This window comes from Furipterus horrens, unplaced genomic scaffold, assembly GCF_987537825.1.
Source record: "Furipterus horrens unplaced genomic scaffold, mFurHor1.1.pri manual_scaffold_32, whole genome shotgun sequence".
Classification (NCBI taxonomy): Eukaryota; Metazoa; Chordata; class Mammalia; order Chiroptera; family Furipteridae; genus Furipterus; species Furipterus horrens.
The window spans coordinates 1-18,324 of record NW_028327202.1 but is presented as its reverse complement, the minus strand read 5'-3'; positions in this window follow the sequence as shown (position 1 = coordinate 18,324).

The window sequence follows — 18,324 nt, the reverse complement described above, 5'->3', positions numbered from 1 at the left end:
GTGAGCAGCTTGAAAGGCCTGGTAGACAGGCCCACCCGGGGTGAAGGCGAAACACAGGTAACCAGGAAGAAGGGAGCAGGTTGCTGGGCTTCGTCCATACGAACCACGGGGTCAAGGTATAAAACGGGTAACAAAGAAAAGGTGAGCAGCTTGCTCAGCCTGGTAGACACGCCCCCTGCAGTGAAGGCAGCAGACACGTAACAAAGAACAGGTGAGCAGCTTGCTCGGCGGGGGGTAGACAGGCCCCACGGGATGAAGGCACAAGACAGGTAAGGAAAAATAGGGGAGCAGCAAGCTCGGCCTGGTAGACAGGCCCACCCGGTGTGAAGGCGAAAGACAGGTAACCAGGAAGAAGGGAGCCGGTTGCTGGGCTTCGTCCATACGAACCACGGGGTCAAGGTATAAAACGGGTAACCAAGAAAAGATGAGCAGCTTGCTCGGCCTGGTAGACACGCCCCCAGCAGTGAAGGCAGCAGACACGTAACAAGGAACAGGTGAGCAGCTTGCTCGGCATGGTGGACACGCCCCCCGTGGTGAATGCAGAAGACATGTAAAGAAAAATAGGTGAGCAGATTGAAAGGCCTGGTAGATAGGCCCACCCGGGGTGAAGGGGAAACACAGGTAACCAGGAACAGGAGAGCGGGTTACTGGGCCTCGTCAATACGCCCCACGGGGTCAAGGCATAAAACGGGTAACAAAGAAAAGGTGAGCAGCTTGCTCGGGGGGAGGTAGACAGGCCCCACGGGGTGAAGCCACAAGACAGGTTAGGTAAAATAGGGGAGCAGCAAGCTCGGCCTGGTAGACAGGCCCACCCGGTGTGAAGGAGAAAGACAGGTAACCAGGAAGAAGGGAGCCGGTTGCTTGGCTTCGTCCATACAAACCACGGGGTCAAGGTATAAAACGGGTAACCAAGAAAAGATGAGCAGCTTGCTCGGCCTGGTAGACACGCCCCGCCCAGTGAAGGCAGCAGACACGTAACAAAGAATAGGTGAGCAGCTTGCTCGGCGGGGTAGACACGCCCCACGGGGTGAAGGCACAAGACAGGTAAGGAAAAATAGGTGAGCAGCTAGCTCGGCCTGGTAGACAGGCCCACCCGGTGTGAAGGCGAAAGACAGGTAACCAGGAAGAAGGGAGCGGGTTGCTGGGCTTCGTCGATACGAACCACGGGGTCAAGGTATAAAACGGGTAACCAAGAAAAGATGAACAGCATGCTCGGCCTGGTAGACACGCCCCCCGCAGTGAAGGCAGCAGACACGTAACAAAGAACAGGTGAGCAGCTTGCTGGGCATGGTGTACACGCCCCCGTGGTGAATGCAGAAGACATTTAAGGGAAAATAGGTGAGCAGCTTGAAAGGCCTGGTAGACAGGCCCACCCGGGGTGAAGGCGAAACACAGGTAACCAGGAACAGGAGAGCGGGTTACTGGGCCTCGTCAATACGCCCCACGGGGTCAAGGCATAAAACGGGTAACAAAGAAAAGGTGAGAAGCTTGCTCAGCCTGGTAGACACACCCCCGGGAGTTATGGCAGCAGACACATAACAAAGAATAGGTGAGCAGCTTGCTCGGCAGGGTAGACACGCCCCACGGGGTGAAGGCACAAGACAGGTAAGGAAAAATGGGTGAGCAGCTAGCTCGGCCTGGAAGACAGGCCCACCCGGTGTGAAGGCGAAAGACAGGTAACCAGGAAGAAGGGAGCGGGTTGCTGGGCTTCGTCGATACGAACCACGGGGTCAAGGTATAAAACGGGTAACCAAGAAAAGATGAGCAGCTTGCTCGGCCAGGTAGACACGCCCCCCGCAGTGAAGGCAGCAGACACGTAACAAAGAACAGGTGAGCAGCTTGCTCGGCATGGTGGACACGCCCCCGTGGTGAATGTAGAAGACATGTAAAGAAAAATAGGTGAGCAGCTTGAAAGGCCTGGTAGACAGGCCCACCCGGGGTGAAGGCGAAACACAGGTAACCAGGAAGAAGGGAGCAGGTTGCTGGGCTTCGTCCATACGAACCACGGGGTCAAGGTATAAAACGGGTAACAAAGAAAAGGTGAGCAGCTTGCTCAGCCTGGTAGACACGCCCCCTGCAGTGAAGGCAGCAGACACGTAACAAAGAACAGGTGAGCAGCTTGCTCGGCGGTGGGTAGACAGGCCCCTCGGGGTGAAGGCACAAGACAGGTAAGGAAAAATAGGGGAGCAGCAAGCTCGGCCTGGTAGACAGGCCCACCCGGTGTGAAGGCGAAAGACAGGTAACCAGGAAGAAGGGAGCCGGTTGCTGGGCTTCGTCCATACGAACCACGGGGTCAAGGTATAAAACGGGTAACCAAGAAAAGATGAGCAGCTTGCTCGGCCTGGTAGACACGCCCCCCGCAGTGAAGGCAGCAGACACGTAACAAGGAACAGGTGAGCAGCTTGCTCGGCATGGTGGACACGCCCCCGTGGTGAATGCAGAAGACATGTAAAGAAAAATAGGTGAGCAGCTTGAAAGGCCGGGTACACAGGCCTCCCGCCGTGAAGGCAGCAGACACGTAACAAAGAACAGGTGAGCAGCTTGCTCGGCAAGGTGGACACTCCCCCATGGTGAATGCAGAAGACATGTAAAGAAAAATACATGAGCAGCTTGAAAGGCCTGGTAGACAGGCCCACAAGGGTTGAAGGTGAAACACAGGTAACCAGGAACAGGAGGGCGGGTTACTGGACCTCGTCAATACGCCCCACGGGGTCAAGGCATAAAACGGGTAACAAAGAAAAGGTGAGCAGCTTGCTCAGCCTGGTAGACACGCCCCGCGCAGTGAAGGCAGCAGACACGTAACAAAGAACAGGTGAGCAGCTTGCTCGGCATGGTGGACACGCCCCCCGTGGTGAATGCAGAAGACATGTAAAGAAAAATAGGTGAGCAGCTTGAAAGGCCGGGTACACAGGCCTCCCGCAGTGAAGGCAGCAGACACGTAACAAAGAACAGGTGAGCAGCTTGCTCGGCAAGGTGGACACTCCCCCTTGGTGAATGCAGAAGACATGTAAAGAAAAATACATGAGCAGCTTGAAAGGCCTGGTAGACAGGCCCACCCGGGGTGAAGGTGAAACACAGGTAATCAGGAACAGGAGAGTGGGTTACTGGACCTCGTCAATACGCCCGTCGGGGTCAAGGCATAAAACGGGTAACAAAGAAAAGGTGAGCAGCTTGCTCAGCCTGGTAGACACGCCCCGCACAGTGAAGGCAGCAGACACGTAACAAAGAACAGGTGAGCAGCTTGCTCGGCGGGGTAGACACGCCCCCCGTGGTGAATGCAGAAGACATGTAAAGAAAAATAGGTGAGCAGCTTGAAAGGCCGGGTACACAGGCCTCCCGCAGTGAAGGCAGCAGACACGTAACAAAGAATAGGTGAGCAGCTTGCTCGGCGGGTAGACACGCCCCACGGGGTGAAGGCACAAGACAGGTAAGGAAAAATAGGTGAGCAGCTTGAAAGGCCTGGTAGACATGCCCACCCGGTGTGAAGGCGAAAGACAGGTAACCAGGAAGAAGGGAGCGGGTTGCTGGGCTTCGTTGATACGAACCACGGGGTCAAGGTATAAAACGGGTAACCAAGAAAAGATGAGCAGCTTGCTCGGCCAGGTAGACACGCCCCCCGCAGTGAAAGCAGCAGACACGTAACAAAGAACAGGTGAGCAGCTTGCTCGGCATGGTGGACAGGCCCCCGTGGTGAATGCAGAAGACATGTAAAGGAAAATAGGTGAGCATCTTGAAAGGCCTGGTAGACAGGCCCACCCGGGGTGAAGGCGAAACACAGGAAACCAGGAACAGGAGAGCGGGTTACTGGGCCTCGTCAATACGCCCCACGGGGACAAGGCATAAAACGGGTAAAAAAAGAAAAGGTGAGCAGCTTGCTCAGCCTGGTAGACACACCCCGGGGAGTTAAAGCAGCAGACACGTAACAAAGAATAGGTGAGCAGCTTGCTCGGCGGGGGGTAGACAGGCCCCACGGGGTGAAGTCACAAGACAGGTAAGGAAAAATAGGGGAGCAGCAAGCTCGCCCTGGTAGACAGGCCCACCCGGTGTGAAGGCGAAAGACAGGTAACCAAGAAGAAGGGAGCCGGTTGCTGGGCTTCGTCCATACGAACCACGGGGTCAAGGTATAAAACGGGTAACCAAGAAAAGATGAGCAGCTTGCTCGGCCTGGTAGACACGCCCCGCGCCGAGAAGGCAGCAGACACGTAACAAAGAACAGGTGAGCAGCTTGCTCGGCATGGTGGACACGCCCCCCGTGGTGAATGCAGAAGACATGTAAAGAAAAATAGGTGAGCAGATTGAAAGGCCTGGTAGATAGGCCCACCCGGGGTGAAGGGGAAACACAGGTAACCAGGAACAGGAGAGCGGGTTACTGGGCCTCGTCAATACGCCCCACGGGGTCAAGGCATAAAACGGGTAACAAAGAAAAGGTGAGCAGCTTGCTCGGGGGGAGGTAGACAGGCCCCACGGGGTGAAGGCACAAGACAGGTTAGGTAAAATAGGGGAGCAGCAAGCTCGGCCTGGTAGACAGGCCCACCCGGTGTGAAGGAGAAAGACAGGTAACCAGGAAGAAGGGAGCCGGTTGCTTGGCTTCGTCCATACAAACCACGGGGTCAAGGTATAAAACGGGTAACCAAGAAAAGATGAGCAGCTTGCTCGGCCTGGTAGACACGCCCCGCCCAGTGAAGGCAGCAGACACGTAACAAAGAACAGGTGAGCAGCTTGCTCGGCATGGTGGACATGCCCCCCGTGGTGAATGTAGAAGACATGTAAAGAAAAATAGGTGAGCAGATTGAAAGGCCTGGTAGATAGGCCCACCCGGGGTGAAGGGGAAACACAGGTAACCAGGAACAGGAGAGCGGGTTACTGGGCCTCGTCAATACGCCCCACGGGGACAAGGCATAAAACGGGTAACAAAGAAAAGGTGAGCAGCTTGCTCAGCCTGGTAGACACACCCCTGGGAGTTAAGGCAGCAGACACGTAACAAAGAATAGGTGAGCAGCTTGCTCGGCGGGGTAGACACGCCCCACGGGGTGAAGGCACAAGACAGGTAAGGAAAAATAGGTGAGCAGCTAGCTCGGCCTGGTAGACAGGCCCACACGGTGTGAAGGCGAAAGACAGGTAACCAGGAAGAAGGGAGCCGGTTGCTGGGCTTCGTCGATACGAACCACGGGGTCAAGGTATAAAACGGGTAACCAAGAAAAGATGAGCAGCTTGCTCGGCCTGGTAGACACGCACCGCGCAGTGAAGGCAGCAGACACGTAACAAAGAACAGGTGAGCAGCTTGCTCGGCATGGTGGACACGCCCCCCGTGGTGAATGCAGAAGACATGTAAAGAAAAATAGGTGAGCAGATTGAAAGGCCTGGTAGATAGGCCCACCCGGGGTGAAGGGGAAACACAGGTAACCAGAAACAGGAGAGCGGGTTACTGGGCCTTGTCAATACGCCCCACGGGGTCAAGGCATAAAACGGGTAACAAAGAAAAGGTGAGCAGCTTGCTCAGCCTGATAGACACACCCCTGGGAGTTAAGGCAGCAGACACGTAACAAAGAATAGGTGAGCAGCTTGCTCGGCGGGGTAGACACGCCCCACGGGGTGAAGGCACAAGACAGGTAAGGAAAAATAGGTGAGCAGCTAGCTCGGCCTGGTAGACAGGCCCACCCGGTGTGAAGGCGAAAGACAGGTAACCAGGAAGAAGGGAGCCGGTTGCTGGGCTTCGTCCATACGATCCACGGGGTCAAGGTATAAAACGGGTAACCAAGAAAACATAATCAGCTTGCTCGGCCTGGTAGACACGCCCCGCGCAGTGAAGGCAGCAGACACGTAACAAAGAACACGTGAGCAGCTTGCTCGGCAAGGTGGACACTCCCCCATGGTGAATGCAGAAGACATGTAAAGAAAAATACATGAGCAGCTTGAAAGGCCTGGTAGACAGGTCCACCCGGGGTGAAGGTGAAACACAGGTAACCAGGAACAGGAGAGCGGGTTACTGGGCCTCGTCAATACGCCCCACGGGGTCAAGGCATAAAACGGGTAACAAAGAAAAGGTGAGCAGCTTGCTCAGCCTGGTAGACACGCCCCGCGCAGTGAAGGCAGCAGACACGTAACAAAGAACAGGTGAGCAGCTTGCTCGGCATGGTGGACACGCCCCCCTTGGTGAATGCAGAAGACATGTAAAGAAAAATAGGTGAGCAGCTTGAAAGGCCGGGTATACAGGCCTCCCGCAGTGAAGGCAGCAGACACGTAACAAAGAACAGGTGAGCAGCTTGCTCGGCAAGGTGGACACTCCCCCATGGTGAATGCAGAAGACATGTAAAGAAAAATACATGAGCAGCTTGAAAGGCCTGGTAGACAGACCCACCCGGGGTGAAGGTGAAACACAGGTAACCAGGAACAGGAGAGCGGGTTACTGGGCCTCGTCAATACGCCCCACGGGGTCAAGGCATAAAACGGGTAACAAACAGAAGGTGGGCAGCTTGCTCAGCCTGGTAGACACACCCCGGGGAGTTAAGGCAGCAGACACGTAACAAAGAACAGGTGAGCAGCTTGCTCGGCGGGGTAGACACGCCCCACGGGGTGAAGGCACAAGACAGGTAAGGAAAAATAGGTGAGCAGCTAGCTCGGCCTGGTAGACAGGCCCACCCGTTGTGAAGGCGAAAGACAGGTAACCAGGAAGAAGGGAGCGGGTTGCTGGACTTCGTCGATACGAACCACGGGGTCAAGGTATAAAACGGGTAACCAAGAAAAGATGAGCAGCTTGCTCGGCCTGGTAGACACGCCCCCCGCAGTGAAGGCAGCAGACACGTAACAAAGAACAGGTGAGCAGCTTGCTCGGCATGGTGGACACGCCCCCGTGGTGAATGCAGAAGACATTTAAAGAAAAATAGGTGAGCAGCTTGAATGGCCTGGTAGACAGGCCCACCCGGGGTGAAGGCGAAACACAGGTAACCAGGAAGAAGGGAGCAGGTTGCTGGGCTTCGTCCATACGAACCACGGGGTCAAGGTATAAAACGGGTAACAAAGAAAAGGTGAGCAGCTTGCTCAGCCTGGTAGACACGCCCCCCGCAGTGAAGGCAGCAGACACGTAAAAAAGAACAGGTGAGCAGCTTGCTCGGCGGGGGGTAGACAGGCCCCACGGGGTGAAGGCACAAGACAGGTAAGGAAAAATAGGGGAGCAGCAAGCTCGGCCTGGTAGACAGGCCCACCCGGTGTGAAGGCGAAAGACAGGTAACCAGGAAGAAGGGAGCGGGTTGCTGGGCTTCGTCGATACGAACCACGGGGTCAAGGTATAAAACGGGTAACCAAGAAAAGATGAACAGCATGCTCGGCCTGGTAGACACGCCCCCCGCAGTGAAGGCAGCAGACACGTAACAAAGAACAGGTGAGCAGCTTGCTGGGCATGGTGTACACGCCCCCGTGGTGAATGCAGAAGACATTTAAGGGAAAATAGGTGAGCAGCTTGAAAGGCCTGGTAGAGAGGCCCACCCGGGGTGAAGGCGAAACACAGGTAACCAGGAACAGGAGAGCGGGTTACTGGGCCTCGTCAATACGCCCCACGGGGTCAAGGCATAAAACGGGTAACAAAGAAAAGGTGAGAAGCTTGCTCAGCCTGGTAGACACACCCCCGGGAGTTATGGCAGCAGACACATAACAAAGAATAGGTGAGCAGCTTGCTCGGCAGGGTAGACACGCCCCACGGGGTGAAGGCACAAGACAGGTAAGGAAAAATGGGTGAGCAGCTAGCTCGGCCTGGAAGACAGGCCCACCCGGTGTGAAGGCGAAAGACAGGTAACCAGGAAGAAGGGAGCGGGTTGCTGGGCTTCGTCGATACGAACCACGGGGTCAAGGTATAAAACGGGTAACCAAGAAAAGATGAGCAGCTTGCTCGGCCTGGTAGACACGCCCCCGGAGTGAAGGCAGCAGACAGGTAACAAAGAACAGGTGAGCAGCTTGCTCGGCATGGTGGACAGGCCCCCGTGGTGAATGCAGAAGACATGTAAAGGAAAATAGGTGAGCATCTTGAAAGGCCTGGTAGACAGGCCCACCCGGGGTGAAGGCGAAACACAGGAAACCAGGAACAGGAGAGCGGGTTACTGGGCCTCGTCAATACGCCCCACGGGGACAAGGCATAAAACGGGTAAAAAAAGAAAAGGTGAGCAGCTTGCTCAGCCTGGTAGACACACCCCGGGGAGTTAAAGCAGCAGACACGTAACAAAGAATAGGTGAGCAGCTTGCTCGGCGGGGGGTAGACAGGCCCCACGGGGTGAAGTCACAAGACAGGTAAGGAAAAATAGGGGAGCAGCAAGCTCGCCCTGGTAGACAGGCCCACCCGGTGTGAAGGCGAAAGACAGGTAACCAAGAAGAAGGGAGCCGGTTGCTGGGCTTCGTCCATACGAACCACGGGGTCAAGGTATAAAACGGGTAACCAAGAAAAGATGAGCAGCTTGCTCGGCCTGGTAGACACGCCCCGCGCCGAGAAGGCAGCAGACACGTAACAAAGAACAGGTGAGCAGCTTGCTCGGCATGGTGGACACGCCCCCCGTGGTGAATGCAGAAGACATGTAAAGAAAAATAGGTGAGCAGATTGAAAGGCCTGGTAGATAGGCCCACCCGGGGTGAAGGGGAAACACAGGTAACCAGGAACAGGAGAGCGGGTTACTGGGCCTCGTCAATACGCCCCACGGGGTCAAGGCATAAAACGGGTAACAAAGAAAAGGTGAGCAGCTTGCTCGGGGGGAGGTAGACAGGCCCCACGGGGTGAAGGCACAAGACAGGTTAGGTAAAATAGGGGAGCAGCAAGCTCGGCCTGGTAGACAGGCCCACCCGGTGTGAAGGAGAAAGACAGGTAACCAGGAAGAAGGGAGCCGGTTGCTTGGCTTCGTCCATACAAACCACGGGGTCAAGGTATAAAACGGGTAACCAAGAAAAGATGAGCAGCTTGCTCGGCCTGGTAGACACGCCCCGCCCAGTGAAGGCAGCAGACACGTAACAAAGAACAGGTGAGCAGCTTGCTCGGCATGGTGGACATGCCCCCCGTGGTGAATGTAGAAGACATGTAAAGAAAAATAGGTGAGCAGATTGAAAGGCCTGGTAGATAGGCCCACCCGGGGTGAAGGGGAAACACAGGTAACCAGGAACAGGAGAGCGGGTTACTGGGCCTCGTCAATACGCCCCACGGGGACAAGGCATAAAACGGGTAACAAAGAAAAGGTGAGCAGCTTGCTCAGCCTGGTAGACACACCCCTGGGAGTTAAGGCAGCAGACACGTAACAAAGAATAGGTGAGCAGCTTGCTCGGCGGGGTAGACACGCCCCACGGGGTGAAGGCACAAGACAGGTAAGGAAAAATAGGTGAGCAGCTAGCTCGGCCTGGTAGACAGGCCCACACGGTGTGAAGGCGAAAGACAGGTAACCAGGAAGAAGGGAGCCGGTTGCTGGGCTTCGTCGATACGAACCACGGGGTCAAGGTATAAAACGGGTAACCAAGAAAAGATGAGCAGCTTGCTCGGCCTGGTAGACACGCACCGCGCAGTGAAGGCAGCAGACACGTAACAAAGAACAGGTGAGCAGCTTGCTCGGCATGGTGGACACGCCCCCCGTGGTGAATGCAGAAGACATGTAAAGAAAAATAGGTGAGCAGATTGAAAGGCCTGGTAGATAGGCCCACCCGGGGTGAAGGGGAAACACAGGTAACCAGAAACAGGAGAGCGGGTTACTGGGCCTTGTCAATACGCCCCACGGGGTCAAGGCATAAAACGGGTAACAAAGAAAAGGTGAGCAGCTTGCTCAGCCTGATAGACACACCCCTGGGAGTTAAGGCAGCAGACACGTAACAAAGAATAGGTGAGCAGCTTGCTCGGCGGGGTAGACACGCCCCACGGGGTGAAGGCACAAGACAGGTAAGGAAAAATAGGTGAGCAGCTAGCTCGGCCTGGTAGACAGGCCCACCCGGTGTGAAGGCGAAAGACAGGTAACCAGGAAGAAGGGAGCCGGTTGCTGGGCTTCGTCCATACGATCCACGGGGTCAAGGTATAAAACGGGTAACCAAGAAAACATAATCAGCTTGCTCGGCCTGGTAGACACGCCCCGCGCAGTGAAGGCAGCAGACACGTAACAAAGAACACGTGAGCAGCTTGCTCGGCAAGGTGGACACTCCCCCATGGTGAATGCAGAAGACATGTAAAGAAAAATACATGAGCAGCTTGAAAGGCCTGGTAGACAGGCCCACCCGGGGTGAAGGTGAAACACAGGTAACCAGGAACAGGAGAGCGGGTTACTGGGCCTCGTCAATACGCCCCACGGGGTCAAGGCATAAAACGGGTAACAAAGAAAAGGTGAGCAGCTTGCTCAGCCTGGTAGACACGCCCCGCGCAGTGAAGGCAGCAGACACGTAACAAAGAACAGGTGAGGAGCTTGCTCGGCATGGTGGACACGCCCCCCTTGGTGAATGCAGAAGACATGTAAAGAAAAATAGGTGAGCAGCTTGAAAGGCCGGGTATACAGGCCTCCCGCAGTGAAGGCAGCAGACACGTAACAAAGAACAGGTGAGCAGCTTGCTCGGCAAGGTGGACACTCCCCCATGGTGAATGCAGAGGACATGTAAAGAAAAATACATGAGCAGCTTGAAAGGCCTGGTAGACAGACCCACCCGGGGTGAAGGTGAAACACAGGTAACCAGGAACAGGAGAGCGGGTTACTGGGCCTCGTCAATACGCCCCACGGGGTCAAGGCATAAAACGGGTAACAAACAGAAGGTGGGCAGCTTGCTCAGCCTGGTAGACACACCCCGGGGAGTTAAGGCAGCAGACACGTAACAAAGAACAGGTGAGCAGCTTGCTCGGCGGGGTAGACACGCCCCACGGGGTGAAGGCACAAGACAGGTAAGGAAAAATAGGTGAGCAGCTAGCTCGGCCTGGTAGACAGGCCCACCCGTTGTGAAGGCGAAAGACAGGTAACCAGGAAGAAGGGAGCGGGTTGCTGGACTTCGTCGATACGAACCACGGGGTCAAGGTATAAAACGGGTAACCAAGAAAAGATGAGCAGCTTGCTCGGCCTGGTAGACACGCCCCCCGCAGTGAAGGCAGCAGACACGTAACAAAGAACAGGTGAGCAGCTTGCTCGGCATGGTGGACACGCCCCCGTGGTGAATGCAGAAGACATTTAAAGAAAAATAGGTGAGCAGCTTGAATGGCCTGGTAGACAGGCCCACCCGGGGTGAAGGCGAAACACAGGTAACCAGGAAGAAGGGAGCAGGTTGCTGGGTTTCGTCCATACGAACCACGGGGTCAAGGTATAAAACGGGTAACAAAGAAAAGGTGAGCAGCTTGCTCAGCCTGGTAGACACGCCCCCCGCAGTGAAGGCAGCAGACACGTAAAAAAGAACAGGTGAGCAGCTTGCTCGGCGGGGGGTAGACAGGCCCCACGGGGTGAAGGCACAAGACAGGTAAGGAAAAATAGGGGAGCAGCAAGCTCGGCCTGGTAGACAGGCCCACCCGGTGTGAAGGCGAAAGACAGGTAACCAGGAAGAAGGGAGCCGGTGTCTGGGCTTCGTCCATACGAACCACGGGGTCAAGGTATAAAACGGGTAACCAAGAAAAGATGAGCAGCTTGCTCGGCCTGGTAGACACGCTCCGCGCAGTGAAGGCAGCAGACACGTAACAAATAACAGGTGAACAGCTTGCTCGGCATGGTGGACACGCCCCCCGTGGTGAATGCAGAAAACATGTAAAGAAAAATAGGTGAGCAGCTTGAAAGGCCGGGTACACAGGCCTCCCGCAGTGAAGGCAGTAGACAGGTAACAAAGAACACGTGAGCAGCTTGCTCGGCAAGGTGGACACTCCCCCATGGTGAATGCAGAAGACATGTAAAGAAAAATACATGAGCACCTTGAAAGGCCTGGTAGACAGGCCCACCCGGGGTGAAGGCGAAAGACAGGTAACCAGGAAGAAGGGAGCCGGTTGCTGGGCTTCCTCCATACGAACCACGGGCTCAAGGTATAAAACGGGTAACCAAGAAAAGATGATCAGCTTGCTCGGCCTGGTAGACACGCCCCGCCCAGTGAAGGCAGCAGACACGTAACAAAAAACAGGTGAGCAGCTTGCTTGGCATTGTGGACACACCCCCCGTGGTGAATGCAGAAGACATGTAAAGAAAAATAGGTGAGCAGATTGAAAGGCCTGGTAGATAGGCCCACCCGGGGTGAAGGGGAAACACAGGTAACCGGGAACTGGAGAGCGGGTTACTGGGCCTCGTCAATACGCCCCACGGGGTCAAGGCATAAAACGGGTAACAAAGAAAAGGTAAGCAGCTTGCTCAGCCTGGTAGACACACCCCTGTGAGTTAAGGCAGCAGCCACGTAACAAAGAATAGGTGATTAGCTTGCTCGGCGGGGTAGACACGCCCCACGGGGTGAAGGCACAAGACAGGTAAGGAAAAATAGGTGAGCAGCTAGCTCGGCCTGGTAGACAGGCCCACCCGGTGTGAAGGCGAAAGACAGGTAACCAGGAAGAAGGGAGCGGGTTGCAGGGCTTCGTCGATACGAACCACGGGGTCAAGGTATAAAACGGGTAACCAAGAAAAGATGAGCAGCTTGCTCGGCCTGGTAGACACGCCCCCCGCAGTGAAGGCAGCAGACACGTAACAAAGAACAGGTGAGCAGCTTGCTCGGCATGGTGGACACGCCCCCGTGGTGAATGCAGAAGACATGTAAAGAAAAATAGGTGAGCATCTTGAAAGGCCTGGTAGACAGGCCCACCCGGGGTGAAGGCGAAACACAGGTAACCAGGAAGAAGGGAGCAGGTTGCTGGGCTTCGTCCATACGAACCACGGGGTCAAGGTATAAAACGGGTAACAAAGAAAAGGTGAGCAGCTTGCTCAGCCTGGTAGACACGCCCCCCGCAGTGAAGGCAGCAGACACGTAACAAAGAACAGGTGAGCAGCTTGCTCGTCATGGTGGACACACCCCACGGGGTGAAGGCACAAGACATGTAAAGAAAAATAGGTGAGCAGTTTGAAAGGCCGGGTACACAGGCCTCCTGCAGTGAAGGCAGCAGACACGTAACAAAGAACACGTGAGCAGCTTGCTCAGCAAGGTGGACACTCCCCCATGGTGAATGCAGAAGACATGTAAAGAAAAATACATGAGCAGCTTGAAAGGCCTGGTAGACAGGCCCACCCGGGGTGAAGGTGAAACACAGGTAACCAGGAACAGGAGGGTGAGTTACTGGGCCTCATCAATACGCCCCACGGGGTCAAGGCATAAAACGGGTAACAAAGAAAAGGTGAGCAGCTTGCTCAGCCTGGTAGACACACCCCGGGGAGTTAAGGCAGCAGACACGTAACAAAGAGCAGGTGAGCAGCTTGCTCGGCGGGGGGTAGACAGGCCCCACGGGGTGAAGGCAGAAGACAGGTAAGGAAAAATAGGTGAGCAGCTAGCTCGGCCTGGTAGACAGGCCCACCCGTTGTGAAGGCGAAAGACAGGTAACCAGGAAGAAGGGAGCGGGTTGCTGGACTTCGTCGATACGAACCACGGGGTCAAGGTATAAAACGGGTAACCAAGAAAAGATGAGCAGCTTGCTCGGCCTGGTAGACACGCCCCCCGCAGTGAAGGCAGCAGACACGTAACAAAGAACAGGTGAGCAGCTTGCTCGGCATGGTGGACACGCCCCCGTGGTGAATGCAGAAGACATTTAAAGAAAAATAGGTGAGCAGCTTGAATGGCCTGGTAGACAGGCCCACCCGGGGTGAAGGCGAAACACAGGTAACCAGGAAGAAGGGAGCAGGTTGCTGGGCTTCGTCCATACGAACCACGGGGTCAAGGTATAAAACGGGTAACAAAGAAAAGGTGAGCAGCTTGCTCAGCCTGGTAGACACGCCCCCCGCAGTGAAGGCAGCAGACACGTAAAAAAGAACAGGTGAGCAGATTGCTCGGCGGGGGGTAGACAGGCCCCACGGGGTGAAGGCACAAGACAGGTAAGGAAAAATAGGGGAGCAGCAAGCTCGGCCTGGTAGACAGGCCCACCCGGTGTGAAGGCGAAAGACAGGTAACCAGGAAGAAGGGAGCCGGTTGCTGGGCTTCGTCCATACGAACCACGGGGTCAAGGTATAAAACGGGTAACCAAGAAAAGATGAGCAGCTTGCTCGGCCTGGTAGACACGCTCCGCGCAGTGAAGGCAGCAGACACGTAACAAAGAACAGGTGAACAGCTTGCTCGGCATGGTGGACACGCCCCCCGTGGTGAATGCAGAAACATATAAAGAAAAATAGGTGAGCAGCTTGAAAGGCCGGGTACACAGGCCTCCCGCAGTGAAGGCAGCAGACACGTAACAAAGAACACGTGAGCAGCTTGCTCGGCAAGGAGGACACTCCCCCATGGTGAATGCAGAAGACATGTAAAGAAAAATACATGAGCACCTTGAAAGGCCTGGTAGACAGGCCCACCCGGGGTGAAGGTGAAACACAGGTAACCAGGACCAGGAGAGCGGGTTACTGGGCCTCGTCAATACGCCCCACGGGGTCAAGGCATAAAATGGGTAACAAAGAAAAGCTGAGCAGCTTGCTCAGCCTGTTAGACACGCCCCCCGCAGTGAAGGCAGCAGACACGTAACAAAGAGCAGGTGAGCAGTTTGCTCGGCGGGGGGTAGACAGGCCCCACGGGGTGAAGGCAGAAGACAGGTAAGGAAAAATACGTGAGCAGCTAGCTCGGCCTGGTAGACAGACCCACCCGGTGTGAAGGCGAAAGACAGGTAACCAGGAAGAAGGGAGCCGGTTGCTGGGCTTCCTCCATACGAACCACGGGCTCAAGGTATAAAACGGGTAACCAAGAAAAGATGATCAGCTTGCTCGGCCTGGTAGACACGCCCCGCCAAGTGAAGGCAGCAGACACGTAACAAAAAACAGGTGAGCAGCTTTCTTGGCATTGTGGACACACCCCCCGTGGTGAATGCAGAAGACATGTAAAGAAAAATAGCTGAGCAGATTGAAAGGCCTGGTAGATAGGCCCACCCGGGGTGAAGGGGAAACACAGGTAACCGGGAACAGGAGAGCGGGTTACTGGGCCTCGCCAATACGCCCCACGGGGTCAAGGCATAAAACGGGTAACAAAGAAAAGGTGAGCAGCTTGCTCAGCCTGGTAGACACACCCCTGGGAGTTAAGGCAGCAGACACGTAAGAAAGAATAGGTGAGCAGCTTGCTCGGCGGGGTAGACACGCCCCACGGGGTGAAGGCACAAGACAGGTAAGGAAAAATGGGTGAGCAGCTAGCTCGGCCTGGTAGACAGGCCCACCCGGTGTGAAGGCGAAAGACAGGTAACCAGGAAGAAGGGAGCCGGTTGCTGGGCTTCGTCCATACGAACCACGGGGTCAAGGTATAAAACGGGTAACCAAGAAAAGATGAGCAGCTTGCTCGGCCTTGTAGACACGCCCCGCGCAGATAAGGCAGCAGACACGTAACAGAGAACAGGTGAGCAGCTTGCTCAGCATGGTGGACACGCCCCCCGTGGTGAATGCAGAAGACATGTAAAGAAAAATAGGTGAGCAGATTGAAAGGCCTGGTAGATAGGCCCACCCGGGGTGAAGGGGAAACACAGGTAACCAGGAACAGGAGAGCGGGTTACTGGGCCTCGTCAATACGCCCAACGGGGTCAAGGCATAAAACGGGTAACAAAGAAAAGGTGAGGAGCTTGCTCAGCCTGGTAGACACACCCCTGCGAGTTAAGGCGGCAGACACGTAACAAAGAATAGGTGAGCAGCTTGCTCGGCGGGGTAGACACGCCCCACGGGGTGAAGGCACAAGACAGGTAAGGAAAAATAGGTGAGCAGCTAGCTCGGCCTGGTAGACAGGCCCACCCGGTGTGAAGGCGAAAGACAGGTAACCAGGAAGAAGGGAGCGGGTTGCTGGGCTTCGTCGATACGAACCACGGGGTCAAGGTATAAAACGGGTAACAAAGAAAAGGTGAGCAGCTTACTCAGCCTGGTTGACACGCCCCCCGCAGTGAAGGCAGCAGACACGTAACAAAGAACAGGTGAGCAGCTTGCTCGGCGGGGTGTAGACAGGCCCCACGGGGTGAAGGCACAAGACAGGTAAGGAAAAATAGTGGAGCAGCAAGCTCGGCCTGGTAGACAGGCCGACCCAGGGGGGAAGGCGAAAGACAGGTAACCAGGAAGAAGGGAGCCGGTTGCTGGGCTTCGTCCATACGAACCACGGGGTCAAGGTATAAAACGGGTAACCAAGAAAAGATGAGCAGCTTGCTCGTCCTGGTAGACACGCCCCGCGCAGTGAAGGCAGCAGACACGTAACAAAGAACAGGTGAGCAGCTTGCTCGGCATGGTGGACACGCCCCCCGTGGTGATTGCAGAAGACATGTAAAGAAAAATAGGTGAGCAGCTTGAAAGGCCGGGTACACAGGCCTCCAGCAGTGAAGGCAGCAGACACGTAACAAAGAACAGGTGAGCAGCTTGCTCGGCAAGGTGGACACTCCCCCATGGTGAATGCAGAAGACATGTAAAGAAAAATACATGAGCAGCTTGAAAGGCCTGGTAGACAGGCCCACCCGGGGTGAAGGCGAAACACAGGTAACCAGGAACAGGAGAGCGGGTTACTGGGCCTCGTCAATACGCCCCACGGTGTCAAGGCATAAAACGGGTAACAAAGAAAAGGTGAGCAGCTTGCTCAGCCTGGTAGACACACCCCGGGGAGTTAAGGCAGCAGACACGTAACAAAGAACAGGTGAGCAGCTTGCTCGGCGGGGGGTAGACAGGCCCCACGGGGTGAAGGCAGAAGACAGGTAAGGAAAAATGGGTGAGCAGCTAGCTCGGCCTGGTAGACAGGCCCACCCGGTGTGAAGGCGAAAGACAGGTAACCAGGAAGAAGGGAGCGGGTTGGTGGGCTTCGTCGATACGAACCACGGGGTCAAGGTATAAAACGGGTAACCAAGAAAAGATGAGCAGCTTGCTCGGCCTGGTAGACACGCCCCGCCCAGTGAAGGCAGCAGACACGTAACAAAGAACAGGTGAGCAGCTTGCTGGGCATGGTGTACACGCCCCCGTGGTGAATGCAGAAGACATTTAAGGAAAAATAGGTGAGCAGCTTGAAAGGCCTGGTAGACAGGCCCACCCGGGGTGAAGGCGAAACACAGGTAACCAGGAACAGGAGAACGGGTTACTGGGCTTCGTCATTACGCCCCACGGGGTCAAGGCATAAAACGGGTAACAAAGAAAAGGTGAGAAGCTTGCTCAGCCTGGTAGACACACCCCCGGGAGTTATGGCAGCAGACACATAACAAAGAATAGGTGAGCAGCTTGCTCGGCAGGGTAGACACGCCCCACGGGGTGAAGGCACAAGACAGGTAAGGAAAAATGGGTGAGCAGCTAGCTCGGCCTGGTAGACAGGCCCACCCGGTGTGAAGGCGAAAGACAGGTAACCAGGAAGAAGGGAGCGGGTTGCTGGGCTTCGTCGATACGAACCACGGGGTCAAGGTATAAAACGGGTAACCAAGAAAAGATAAGCAGCTTGCTCGGCCTGTTAGACACGCCCCCGGAGTGAAGGCAGCAGACAGGTAACAAAGAACAGGTGAGCAGCTTGCTCGGCATGGTGGACAGGCCCCCGTGGTGAATGCAGAAGACATGTAAAGAAAAATAGGTGAGCAGCTTGAAAGGCCTGGTAGACAGGCCCACCCGGGGTGAAGGCGAAACACAGGTAACCAGGAACAGGAGAGCGGGTTACTGGGCCTCGTCAATACGCCCCACGGGGTCAAGGCATAAAACGGGTAACAAAGAAAAGGTGAGCAGCTTGCTCAGCCTGGTAGACACACCCCGGGGAGTTAAGGCAGCAGACACGTAAAAAAGAACAGGTGAGCAGCTTGCTCGGCGGGGGGGAGACAGGCCCCACGGGGTGAAGGCACAAGACAGGTAAGGAAAAATAGGTGAGCAGCTAGCTCGGCCTGGTAGACAGGCCCACCCGGTGTGAAGGCGAAAGACAGGTAACCAGGAAGAAGGGAGCGGGTTGCTGGGCTTCGTCGATACGAACCACGGGGTCAAGGTATAAAACGGGTAACCAAGAAAAGATGAGCAGCTTGCTCGGCCTGGTAAACACGCCCCCGGAGTAGAAGGCAGCAGACAGGTAACAAAGAACAGGTGAGCAGCTTGCTCGGCATGGTGGACAGGCCCCCGTGGTGAATGCAGAAGACATGTAAAGAAAAATAGGTGAGCATCTTGAAAGGCCTGGTAGACAGGCCCACCCGGGGTGAAGGCGAAACACAGGAAACCAGGAACAGGAGAGCGGGTTACTGGGCCTCGTCAATACGCCCCACGGGGTCAAGGCATAAAACGG